This window comes from Drosophila kikkawai, chromosome X, assembly GCF_030179895.1.
Source record: "Drosophila kikkawai strain 14028-0561.14 chromosome X, DkikHiC1v2, whole genome shotgun sequence".
Taxonomy (NCBI): Eukaryota; Metazoa; Arthropoda; class Insecta; order Diptera; family Drosophilidae; genus Drosophila; species Drosophila kikkawai.
The window spans coordinates 14,579,060-14,592,646 of NC_091733.1; the positions used below are offsets into that span (position 1 = coordinate 14,579,060).

Consider the following 13,587-nt stretch of genomic DNA (forward strand, 5'->3'; position numbering starts at 1 on the left):
GGCTCCGAGTCCTTCTCATCCTTGCTACTGCTCATCCTCCTGCCACTCTTTCTCCTCTTTGCCACCCATTGTTGCCTCCAATTGCTACTTTCACTGGCTGCACTTCTTCCGCTGCTTCTGCCTTGGCCCCTTTCAGCATCCTTCAGCCTCCTTCCTGCATCCTGTTTTTTTGTGAGGCCAGGCACTTCTCCTGGCTGTGTAGCTCCTGCCAATTGCTGTTCACTTTTCGGCTGCAGCCATTTAAAATGGGCATTGAGCGTGTTGCGGCTTGGAATTTGTTGTACAGGGTAGCAAGGGTATGCCAGAAAGGGTGTTTAAGGATAGCCAAAGGTATGGGAAAATTAAAAAACAATACGATTTTATTAGGTAAATAAGTTACTCATGACTAAACTAGTAAATACTATTAAGGAAAAGTCAAAAATATTGTTAAATATTTACTTTTTTAGGGTATTTCCCACTCCATACCCACAGCGATGACTTGGCTCCTGGGTTTCCTGAGAACCCTGGAAACTCTCAAGCGAGCAGCAGGCCGACTCGACCGCTGAAGGGTTCAAGTTGAATGTATTCATTTGTATTCATTAGACTCGCCTTCCGAAAGAAAATAGAATGCCCCCTGAGAGAACCTCGAAGAACTCACTTTTAGATGCGTTGGCAGCAAATCTTATTCATCCGATACAGTAACATATATACATATATATTCAAAGGATAGTCCCGGAATTATTATTCACTTTCCAACTTCACTCACTTCGATTTCAGCTAATGTTTTCCATATGAATTTTCACTTAGCCCTGCAATCGGATTTTCCCCTGCTCTACTCATAATGCAGTTAACCCCTTTCCACTCCCTCCTGTGGGTGGAAAATGAGGAAAAACCTTGGCGGGACATCCGCAAAATGTTGGCCAAACATTTGCAATTCTTTTGAAATCATCATTACGAGAGAGGCAGAAGGTCGGGCAAGGGTTGGCTGGCAGAGGGTGGCCTTGTGGTTGGGTTTTTGAAGGGTGGTTGGATGGTGCAAAGTTTCCCGCAGCAACGACGAAGAACACACATTCTTCATTAGCCGCGTGGCACATTTTTCTCCGAGGTTTCTTCTGCGGCGAGCGCTGCAAAGTATGCTGCCACGTTCAAGGGCCTAAAGGGGCCAAGCTGGGCCAGTGTGTGTGTGTGTGAGTTAGAAAGTGTGTGCACTGGCAGAAATATTTAATATATATTTAAGATTTATTAAAGGTTTTTCCTTGCCCTTGAACATGGTTTCCAGAGGGTTTTACTAAATTATTTAAGAACTTTAAGCTTAAAATTTCCTGTATTTCCAAATTAAAAAGCAGCTTAAATTAAAAATTCATTAAATTAATTTTAAACAATTAAAACAATGAATGCCAAAAGGGAAACATCAAATTCCTAAATTTAAAGTACAGTTAAAAAGAGACTTAATCCCTCAAAAACTGAATGATTTTTGCAAAGTTTTCGACTTTCCTCCTCCCTTTTTTTCCTTGTTCATAACATATTTAATTTTTTCATTAATAATACCTACAAAATTTCTCTCAGTGCCGTTGCATGTGTGTGCGGGTGGCCATGATAAATGAGCCATTGGCATTTATTTTCGTTTCAGTTTCATTTCGTTTCGTTTTGGTCCCAAGAAATCGATGTCTGCTGATTTTTCAGCCTGCCCCGCCCCCTGCTGAAAATTACATTACACTCTGCTGGGTGGGAAAATCCAAGGAAAAGCGGGAAAAGTGGCCTGCTAGTTCCTTTGAGCGCACACAGGTGGCGCTAATGTGGTTGAAGCACCTTGAATACTCTTGATTTGTTGCCAAAGCCAAAGGAAATTATGCCAATTTTTTGCCAAAAACTCAGCAAATGTGTGTGTGTGTTTGTGTGTGTGTCAGTGGGCATTGTTGCTTGTATGGGTGCCACCATGACCTTGTTGCTTATTTATATTGTAAACCAAAGGAAAAAGAGTGTGGCCCCAATACATTTACTCGGTAAATATCCAATGAAGTGGCTTTAATTTGTTTAAAGTTGTGTAAATCAGGCCTTGAAAACTAAAATATGAACACTATTTCTTAAAATTCCAGTATTTACTTGGGAACTTGACCCTAATAATAATTTCAAATCACCAGAGACAAGTATGTAAATACCTTCTAATGCAGTTTGTTTACTACCCTGGGAGATCTCTCTGTTAATTTTTTTTTTTTTTTTTGCCAGTTGTCATCACTTTTTATCCACATTTATAGCCCGGTTAGCAGAATCGGAATCTGTAACTGGGAATCTGATTTGGTATAGGAATCGGAATCAAAATCGGAATCAGAGAGACACTTGGAAATCAAATCGCATTGCTATTAAATTTGCCCAGCCAAGCATATCTCTTGGCCAGGCCAGACCAGGACTCGACCAAAGTGGCCAATGACGATGACGTTGGCACGTCCACGGCTGAAAAAGAAAACTGTGTAAGGGGGTGGGGTTGGGGGGTTAGGTGGAAAATAGGGCGGAAAAGACGCTGCGGAAAGGCCCTTTCGCCCAGTCGATGCTTCAATTTTACACATGTTTTGCATGCGAATCTTACCAAAAACAAACACGGCATGTACACACAACACACACTAGAGTTATACTTACTCTATACACACACACACACACATACTCAGCTTGTTCGTGCCGGAAGTTGAAAATTTTCTCAAGCAAATTTTTGGCATTTTTACAAAACGTACTTGGGCCAATTTTATTAGGCAGTCTTTTCTTGATACTCTGCCTTTTGAGTAGGGTATTTGGATTTAATTGGGGAGTTTGTAAAGTGGAAAAGTGGGGTTTTGTTTGCTATATTAGATCTGATTTAATCTATAACTAATATTTATGGAGTTAAGTTTATTTAATTTAATTTAAGATAATAACTTAAAGCTCTTTTAGCTAAATTACTTAACAATAATCTCTTTTTAGCACGAAAAATTAACAATTAAACCTTAGCAATTTTTATATTGTTATATAAATAATTCAAAATATAATAATAATTTTTTTTTTAATTTAATTTCCATTTGTTTATATTTTTATTTATTTATTTATGTATATTTATATATTGTTCTCAAGGTTTATCACATTTAAGGGCATTCCCATCTTCTATCCTTTCATATATAGTTCTTTTTCTCCGTTGGCTTTTCTTTTCAGGCTCTCTGTCTTTTTTGGGGGCACACGCAAACATTGCAACATCGTCAACGTGCAGTCAGAAAGTTGTAATTTTAATTTAGCTTCTAACTGCCTCAAAGACACACTCACACTCACACACACATACACACTCGACACTCGGAAAATGGAAAATGGTAAGACGGGGAAGTGGGCCAAAAATGCAGAGGTCCAAGGCGTTGAAAAGCCACAAAGTTGCACGTGCAACGGGAAAATAGGAAAACGGCAAAGAGGAAAAAGGGCAAAACTTTGACTCCTGGTCTCGTCACGCATGCCGCTGCACCTGCAACAGTGTGGAGATGGGGGCATGGCCAAGGGGCTTAGGGGGTGAATTAGGTAGCCAAATTAAATAAACGAATTTCATTTGCATTTTGGCTTCGTTTATGCTTGCCCTGGGGAAATTAATTTCAAGGAATCCAATGAAAAATAGAGGAAACACAAAGATAAGCCTTTGATAAGCAGTTTTACGACCCAAAAAAAAAAAAAAACAGAAAGAGGCCACAAAAATATATATAAATTATATGGCAGCCAGAAAAGTTGTAAAGATCACTGGCAAGTCGTAAGAAAATCCTGAAAATTGTTTTTAATTAAAAAATAAATGTAAAGGACTCCCCAAAGCTTAAAGAATTTTTAAAATAATTAATAAATAAACTAATAATTAAGAAATACAAATTATTAACTACAAAAAAATCAAAACATTAGCCAATTACTCACTTCAATGAACTAACAATTCTAAGGGAAAAAGTTTATAAACTTTGGGAAAAATTATGAAAAACTCTTGCATGTTTTGTGGGCCAACTTAAAGCCTTAGTAACCCAAAAAGCACAAAAAGGCACCACTTTAAATATTTTAGAAATAGTTTTTCTACCAACTCTTCTGGGGAAACCAAAGGCAAGAGAGAAAACTTAGTTTCTTCTGCCCTGTTTAGTTTTTTTTTTTTTTTTTTTGTGTTTTTCTTATTTTCGTGAGGGCTGTCAGACTTCTTTCAATCGGCTGCCAATCTCAGGGCAAGATTTTGCTGCCTTTTTTTTGCCTTCTCAATAATTCGTTGGTTCGGGAAATCAAAGCGAAGAGAGCCTGGACTCTGATCCGCTTTGAGTGATTTGCTCGCTAGCCTCACGGACGTTTTTGAAATGGAGCAGGAAAGGCAGGAAAAACGAATACAGAAGGAAGGGGGCGCTGACAGGTGAGAAAAGCGAGTGAAACTCAGCCGGCAATTAAGGCGCAAATCGGTTTTTGTTTCCCCCAACACACACACAACGAATAATTAATGGCCTGGAATGCATCGACTGCAACTGCAGCCAGCCGCCTCACTCAATAATTGAGTCGGTTAATAATGCAGCATAATGCTGCATAAATTATGGCCCTAACAAATCGTAATTGGCCAGAAAATGGAAATGAAAGGCAACAGCAGCAGCAGCAACACCCATCAGGTTGAGATGAAACTGCAAGAGCAGCAGCCATCCAAAAATTTAAATTCAACTTGGCCAAGTAACATGAATTTTTAAGAACAAATAAGAGGAAATATTTAAGATTTTTAGAGTTGGAAAATTCAGGTAATTGGGTTCTAAGTTTTAAGGAAATTTAAGTGAAGCTAAATTCCAGCTGCTTCAAAAGTAACTTCTCAATTAAGAGCTACCTTTCCTTGCATTTTCCTATTACATTAAATTAAATTAATCTTAACATCATACATTGTAGTAAAACACACATTCTTAAAGTTCTTGGTTTTTGTCAACTAATTTTCCACAGCTTTTCCCCCCTCTATGTGTGGTTTTTATGGACGACACTTTTATTTAATGTTTGGTTTAAATGCTTACTTCAGGGCTGACTCTTTACCCTACTTCCCTGCCTCTTGACTTGCTGGCTGACTCTCTTGTTTGACCTGCCAGGGCAACCGCTTTTCCTTCAGCTCTTCCAACAGCTTTTCCTTTAGCTTTTCCCATTGTGTGCCATAGTGCCGTGTCAAAGTCATTCCCTTGCACACTACACTTACCACTAGAGGTGGCCACGTGATCGAATTTTTGCCACAACTTTAATGTTGCTTAACTAATTAGGAAAGGTATAAGAGTTCTTGTTTTTTACTCTATGATTTTATTATTATTAATATTTATTTATTTTATTTATTTATTTAAAAAAATTTTGTAAAAATATTCATAGAATACCTATACCCATTTTCCATAAATCTGTACTTTAAATATTTAAATTCAATTATTTAAATATTAATTTGTGTCTCTAAAAACCCCTCGTGACACGACAAGTGTCCTTCTCTAAAAACGCACACTTTCAAATATGAGATGCAAGTGCATTTAGGACGAAAGGAAAGCGCAGGGGCGCCTCTCGGGGGAGGGTTTCAAATGTAAGGGGAAGGCTTCGCCCATGGGCAAGGTCAAAGGGCAAAAGGTGGGCGTGTCGCCGTGTCCAGTGCATTCCGGCATGTGTGCGTGCGAGCCAGCGTATTGTCAGGTTAATCACTCGTTTTGTTGGCAATTACGGTTATGACCCCAACGAGAGGGAAACAACAATAAAGGCGGGAGGAGGGGTCTGGCTCCGGACCACTTGACCTTTTGTTGTTGCCAGCGAATATCAATGAGTCCATTATGTATGAATGTCAATGATTATGGCCGCCTGACATGACACGGCCATTGGGGAGAGGTGGAAATTCCATAAAGTGACGACGAAGCCCCGAAAGAGACGGCGCCTCGATAAGGGAGCCCCCAAAATGACAGTTGACAGCGTTTGGCATTTTGGCACCCACCCGTCACCCGGCCCCCGCGAACGAAGGACGAAGGACGCAGGACGAACGCCCGTTGACAATAACAGCATCAATTTGCCGTCACCTGGGCGGCCCATTTCCCCCGGGAAAACCTCTCGCGGGTGAGAAGGAGGATGGTGTACTGGTGGGTTGGTAAATTCCATGGGCGGCTGTTTGGGGGGTTGGTAAGTGCCGCCTGGCCCCTCCCCCACATCATAAAATTTTAGCAGCACGCACTGGGCGACGTATCAATGTCAGGCAGCCAGATTCCCTTTTCTATGCACAGTGGAACGAGAGTTGAAATAATAAAATGAAAAATAATTAGAAAGAGCGAATTTAAAAGTGAAAAGCAAAGAATTTTCGCAAATCGAAGAATATTTAATATTAATTATTTAATTATTTTTTTTATATATATTAAAGATTTAAATACAAAAATATTACAACTTATTTATTAACTATTAGTTTAATTATTTTTAACTCATTGATATTATATATTTATATCATTGTAAACTTAAAATCTTGTATTTATTTATTTATATTTTACTCATTTAATTATTTATTTCTCATTTCTTATAATTTATATATTTATAAATAGTTTTTGTTTTTATTTTTTAGTTAATTTATTGATTTTTAATTATTTAAATTTAATTTTTAATTATATATTTTTTGATACATTTATTTATTGATTTATTTATTTTGTTTTATTCATTTAATTTATTTTATTAATTTATTTATTAAATATTTTTCATAAACATATTAATTTTGTTTATTTATTATATATTTTAATATTAATTTATTTGTAAAGGTATTTATTTTATAATTGTTTTATATATTTATATTTTTTCTATGCCAATTGTGATAAATTTGTCTTTCTTGGCCCCACTGTGCCCCGTCTTTAGGCTTGTTTATGGACATCACCTGACGAGGGGCTACTGTTACAGGGGAGCCACTTCAGACGGTTTCTCGCATTTTGTTATGATTATTGTTATGATTGTTGCTGTTTTCCTTTTTTTTTGTACGTCGTTCTTGTTGCGTCTGAAATGCCTTTGTGAGCTGAGTTGAAAAATGTGTAGGCCGCTTTTAGGGTCACATATATGTATGTAGGTACCTAGGGCCCACATATCACACACCCACACTTAACACATACACACAACAGGTGTCTTGGGTGAAATGTTATCAATGCCAAATTAAGCGTAAAATGCTGTCGCACTTTAAAAGGCAAATTAGCCCCAAAGCCGAAGGCAGCGGGGCAAATGAGGCGTAAATAATGCACATGTGTGGGCTCTATTGGCAGTTTGGCACAATTACACTAGTCAGCATAAAATTATATATGGCTGAGGATATTTTAGATATTTGTTTTGTATATAAATTATTTTTAGAATAGAAATTAGATATTGAAAATATATGAAAAGTGTTTTTAAATATAAATATATTAACTTTAATGGTTTGTTTTAAGCTTAAATGTAATTTTTAAATATTTTTTTCTTTTATAATTGTATTCATAAATATTAAAATTCCTATAATTTCTTTTTCCATAATATTTCTCTTATAATTTAAATTAATTTTATTTGTATAATCGTACTATTTATTAATTTTAAAAATTCCTTTAATTTCTTTACCCTTAACATTTCTCTTGCTGACTAGTGTTTTTTCAGGATCATTTATTAGCCAAGTTTTTGCACGCTCCAACTCACTACTACCCTCTCTCTCGCTCTCCCTCTCTCTCCCTCTCTCTCTCCCGCTCGCATCGATGAGGCGTAAAAGAATTATGCACCCCTCTCTCTCTCCATTTCCGCTTCCGGCAACCATTGTTGCCCTGCCATTGTTCCAGCCATTGGGAACAATTAAGCGAAAGCTTAGAACTCAACTGGAAACGAAGGTCTGAGGACTCTCTCGGCCAGCAAACTGCCAACTGCCAACTGCCAATTGCAGCTGCCATTCAATAAAATTTAAACGTCAAAGCGGCATCGGGCCAATTATTTGTGACCGCACTGGACCCAAAACAGAGACACAAAAAAAATAAAAAAAATCTCTTGAATATTGTGCAAAAAAACAACAACAATAAAAGAGCCAAGAAAAGAATGAAAGAAAGAAAGAAGCGTCCTGGCGGGCCTTTGTCTCTGCGAATCCTTTGTTTCCAGCCAAATGACGGTTTAGAGGCGTAGAGGGGCCACAAGGATGAAAAAAAAAATAAAAAAAGGAGAAGAAGGAAAATTGGTTGGCTGTCAGGGAGGAGGAGGAGGAGGAGAAGGAGGTAAAGGAGCTGGCGGGGCATTGTGCAAATTAAAACTGCACTTGATTATTTCTCCTGCTAATTTTCATTGTTCAACCCAAAAAAAAGCAAGAAAACTGAGAAAAAATAGCAGCAAATGAAGAAGATTCACAAAAAAGAAAAGGAAACTAGAAGAACTTAGAAGATGAAGTATATAAATTTGATGGAGTCATTATTGTAAAATATTTTTAAATTATTTATTCGTTCGAAAGACTCTTCAAAAATAATAAATATACAAAAAAAATTAACATAAAAAACTCTCAAACTTATGACTTGTGCTTATTCCTGCTCTCAAAACTTGTAAAGATATATTTTATATTTTTTTACGTGTATTTAGCAACAATTTCTTAAGAAAATAAAAGTGTAACATCATCCTTTTCGGACGGTGGCTTTTCATTAGCGAGCCAAGGCCTGGCAACTTAAGCGATTTGGGGGAATGGAACTGAGGACATCGTCTTGAAGGGTTGTTTTCTCTTTCAATTCTGGCCACAAATTGAAAGCAAAATGCCAACGATGAGGCTGATGATGATGACCAGGACAACAACAGCAGCAACGACTTTTGGCAACAATGAAACAATGAAAGGAGGGGCATAACGCCCCTCCGGAAGGAAGGAAGGAAGGAAGATCGAAAGACAGCAGAAACAGATTGAAATCAGTTTGAAAACAAGCGAAGCGGAAAAATGCATGACCCGTCGAGGCCAAAAACCGGATGAGCGGAGTGGACAAAGGGGAATTGCTGCAGCATCCAGCATCCAGCAGTTTGGCCATGGTTAAGTGCTGGAAATTATGTTATGCTCGTGGGCCATTGTTTTATGTCTCCATTCGAGGATTATTGGTCATGCATGAGAAGTCGTCTCTCACTCGCTCGCTGATTAACTCAATGAATAAACCATAAACCCGGCGACGGCCGGGGCACAAGCTGCTGGCCATTGTTTTTGGCCAAACAATTCAGTTGACTCGAGGGAGAGAGAGAGGACAATATTGGAGGTGAAAACTCTGGGAAAATTTAAGAAGTTTTTTGGATCGTTAAGGCAATTATTAAGAATATTTTTTCCTTATTATTATTATATATTTTTCTTAATATTAAAAACGTTTAGTTACTAAATTAAAAAAATTATTTTTGAAACTAAAAACCTCTCTAAAAAAAAGGTAATTCTTTCAGAATCAATGTGGCAATTGTGTGAAACAGTTTGGCAATCATATTTCCATCTGGAATTTTTTTGAAGTCTGTCCAAACTCACAATCGAAGAGATTTTCCACACACACACATACACACACACACACACACACACATATGTGTATATATAGAAGGAAAATCTCAACTAAGACCGAAAAACAAGAACAAAAAACTGGCTGGGAATACACAAAAGCACAAGCAACAACAATGCGAAAATAACTAAAGAAAAAGTATAATTTCCATTTCAAATTGAATTTTCATTTGCACAAAAGCACCACCAACGAGAGGGGGGTGGGGGGAGAGAGGAAAAGGAAGACAATATATATAGGTATATGTCTGTATATATATCCAGCATCAGCTTACCATACATAGATAAGGAGCAGAAGCTGGCTAAATATTGGGCAAAAGCGAAAATCAATGTCCTGACGCGGCCAGTTTAATGTTTTCGGGATTACAGGCGGGCAGCCTCCTACCCAAAATTTCCTATTTTCTCTTCAAACATACATACATACATACATATAGGCTACGACGTGCAGCAACTTAATTTAGCATTAACACACACATACACAGAGAGACACACAGACAGACAGGCACGGGCACAGACAGCCCGGGGAAAATGGCGTAGCTTTCATGTTCTCCCACCTTGTTGTAGTTGTTGTTATTGCTGCTACTGTTGGCCATTGCAGAGGAGCAAACAAGACCCCTCTCCACCTCTACCTCCCCCTTCCCCTTCCCCTCCACCTGCCCCTCCCTCTAGCTCCAGCCAGAAGATCCTATTTACCCCCTTCTCGCGCGCCTGCCATGTTCAGATAGCTACGTGCCACATTACGTAGCCGACTGGTGGGCCAAACAAAAATTAAATAAAAATACACCAAAGCGCAGGTAAGCTGCTCTAAAAGAATCAACTATTTTTATAGATTTATTTTTTTTTTTTTTTTTGTTAAAGCGAAAAAGAAGGAGTCAGTGTCATAAGTTGCTGGAATTAAATGGAAGCTATAAAGTTGGATTTGAAATTATCAAAAAAAACTAAAAAGTAAGCATTTGAGATAAAAAAAATTGTAGTTAAAAAGGCCTAAAAAGTGGACTTGAAATTATTGAAAAATTAAATATAATAAAATGAGTATTTTAATTAAAGAGATTAAATTATAAGAAGTAAATAAAATTAAACCAGTATTTAAGATTAAGAATTTGGATTATAAAAAGCTTAAAAGTTTGACCTAAAATTACTTAAAAATTAAAGTAAAAAAAGGTAAGTAATTGAAACCAAAAGAAACAGATGCTAATGTGTTTACTAAACATTCAATACAAATTAACTAAAAACCTAACCACTTAAGCTCAAAATATATGTTTTTAAATGCTTGTGAAAATCTCTTTTGTTAGCCACTGTAGGGCACTGAACTCTGACTTCTAAATTCAGCTGCTAGCCTGCTTTATTTTCTACTTTTTTTTTTTTAATTTTTGTTTATTTCCAACACGAACCGACAGCTGCAGCCAAAAATCATTCCCTAAATTGTTTCTTCAATTTCGCATACCCCATTTGATTTTTATGGGGAGTAAGTAGACATGGACGTGGGCTGTGAAGTCTGCCGAGGTGGGGTATTACTTAAGCCATTTCGCTGAGCGCGAATTAATTTATTAGGCCCGGCAAGAGCACCCTCTAACTCCACTTTACCCTGTCCGGCAGCACTCTTTTGATTTCCCACACGTGCTGGAGCGGAGGGGGGGAGGGTGGAGTGGCTGGCTACCTAGCTCAGGTGCAAGCTGCAAGCTGCAGGTGCAACTGTCCCAACGCTCACGGCTGATTTATCGTCCATGAAATTTATGTTTAGTTTAATCGAATGGGGCAAACAAAAATTGTGCACCGAGAGAGAGAGAGTCTGAGGGGGAGAACGGCCTGCTTATCGCTGGCCAGTCGAGGAAAATCCCTAGTTTTTCCCACACCCCGCCCGCTTTTCCGCAACCGATGCAGCCCCAGGAACCCCAGGAAAAGTTTACTTAAGCACAGGAGAGGCGCTGCAAAATTAAGCAGCAGCAGGAACCACTCAAAGTGAGGGGATTTTTTCGGTTGGATTTTGCAGGGGCATTTTCCCAAGCTCCTCCTCTCACCACCCACTGCCACTTCTCCTCGAGCGTTTACTGCTGCAACTCGCAGACGCAACTATTGCAAAATTTCAACGTGAATTTATTGCATGAACATTTCTTTTTCCCCAGCCTTTTTGCATTTTTTTCGTCTTCCTCATCTTCGTGATATTTTCGTTTTTTCAACCCCCCATATATACATATATATATACATATATATATATATATATATATATTTCTCATGTTTTTTTATTATTTTTTTCTACGCTTTTTAGTTTTTTTTTTGGGGGGGGGGCTCTTCCTCTTCTAGTTTTCGTGCCTTTTCCGACGTGTTCTCAGACTGAATTTTCCTGCTGCCGCCGGCCATATATTTGTCTATATAATATAGTTTCCCACATAGAGTATATATACGTTTTATATGGTTTCTATATATTTTTAGTAAATATTTAACAGTTGCAGGTTCTTATGAGTCTGTCGGCGGAAGGTCACCCAACTAAAATTTCTCTGAAAAATAATCTTATGATTCTACAAACATCGAAAAATCTCTTGGTATATAAAACATACTATACGCATTACTCTTCTGGTACCTCAGGACCCTCCTCTGGTAGATCAGAATCCTCCTCTGGTAAATCAGTGTCATCACCCTCCGGTGTTGCTGCCGGCATAGCGGTTTCGCGATCCCAAATTAAGTTTTCTAGTTGCCCGATGGAAGCCCCAATTAACTGCAGATTCATCTCCATTTGCTGCATTCTATGAAGGATATTTTCAATGCGAGCTTGGATATCTGCAATATCCTTGGGCACAAGCTGTGTCTTTTTGGGGGCAATACACATTGTGCAAAAACCAAAATATATAATCAAAATTGATTGAAAAACGGAACAATTTTTGGAAAAAACTGATGAAAATATAGGATTTTCTAGAGAAACTGCTTTCGTAGTTAATGCCAAGCGAACGTTCACTGAATCTGAGATGGGTTTTCAAGCAAAGATATTGAATTCAAAGCCTGCTGTTGAACCAAAAAGTTCAAAATCAAGGCTAAATTGATTTGTAAGAAGCGATTTCATTTAGAAAAACAATTTTCTTAATTCCCAAAAACCTTTTCAATATTAGTTTGTCTCATGTATAGCTCGAAATATATTCTTTTAATATTTTCATGTAAATTTTACCTAAAAATTCAAGCATTAAAATTGCAAAAACCTTTTGAATTCTAAGCCTTTTGTTGCCTGCAAATTGTTCAATATTTAACTGACATTTGCCATCGTTTTTTTTTTTTTTTTTTTGTTTAATTTAAAATTTGATCAAATTTGAAATGGAATTCTCTTCCTTTTTTGAGCTAAAAACTTTGCTACATTTGCATTTATCGATTCTGATTTTCATTGACCAATGCAAATGAAGATGCCCAGGGAAATGGGCGATTTTCCTTTGGGCCCCTAAGTAGCCTCGATTAATGTGCAAAACTTTTTGGCCACTTGCATCCGTTTCTGGTAATTTCTGGCTCTGCAATTTATTTATTTATTCTGTTGAACATTATCTGAGCCAGAAGGTGGGTGGTGGGTGGTGGGTGGTGGCTTGCATTGCCTGTAATTAATGTGGAATTTACGGTGACAGATCTGTGGCATTGATAAGACAGTGGGGCAAATGCACAGGAAACTTGTAGGGAAGAACGTGACTAAAGGTACTACACTGAGCAAAAAATAGGGCACCTAATATTTTAGATTTTATAAATCACAAAAGTTCAATTTTAAGCTTAGTTTTTACAACAAAAATACATAGCTTTGTTTGTAAATATTCTCACACATTTTCTCTCTTTAATATACCCCTAGTTTTTGTTCAGTGTACTGTTGATGTTGATGTTGATGTTGTTGGCTCTACTTGTTGTTTGCCCAACTTGCAGTGCTGCAAGTTATGCAAGCTCGTGTCAGGTTGATGGGGAAATTTGCATATCGCATATCGTTGACACGGTTGACACTGACCCCAAAAGGAAGTCCCCGCCCCCCCAGCCTGAGCTACCTGTGTGCCACCTGACGAGGGGGAGGTGGGACTGAGAATGGGGCAAATTATTCAATTTTTCGACTAGATCAAAGCAGGCGCCAACAGCAGGGCTTGCAAATATTAATTTTCTGGGTAGGACACTCG

At 37.9% G+C, this 13,587-nt stretch overlaps 1 protein-coding gene and 1 long non-coding RNA gene across 2 annotated transcripts in view; both read right to left on the reverse strand.

Annotated features, from left to right (window-relative positions):
* Window positions 1-13,587, reverse strand: part of CARPB (Carbonic anhydrase-related protein B) — a 58,977-nt gene that overhangs the window by 29,520 nt on the left and 15,870 nt on the right. The gene's annotated exons all lie outside the window — the stretch shown is intronic.
* Window positions 11,683-12,473, reverse strand: LOC138929109 (uncharacterized). Its single transcript, XR_011445531.1, has 2 exons — window positions 12,016-12,473; window positions 11,683-11,967 (listed from the first exon to the last, which is right to left on the reverse strand). It is a non-coding gene; the product is annotated as an uncharacterized lncRNA (long non-coding RNA).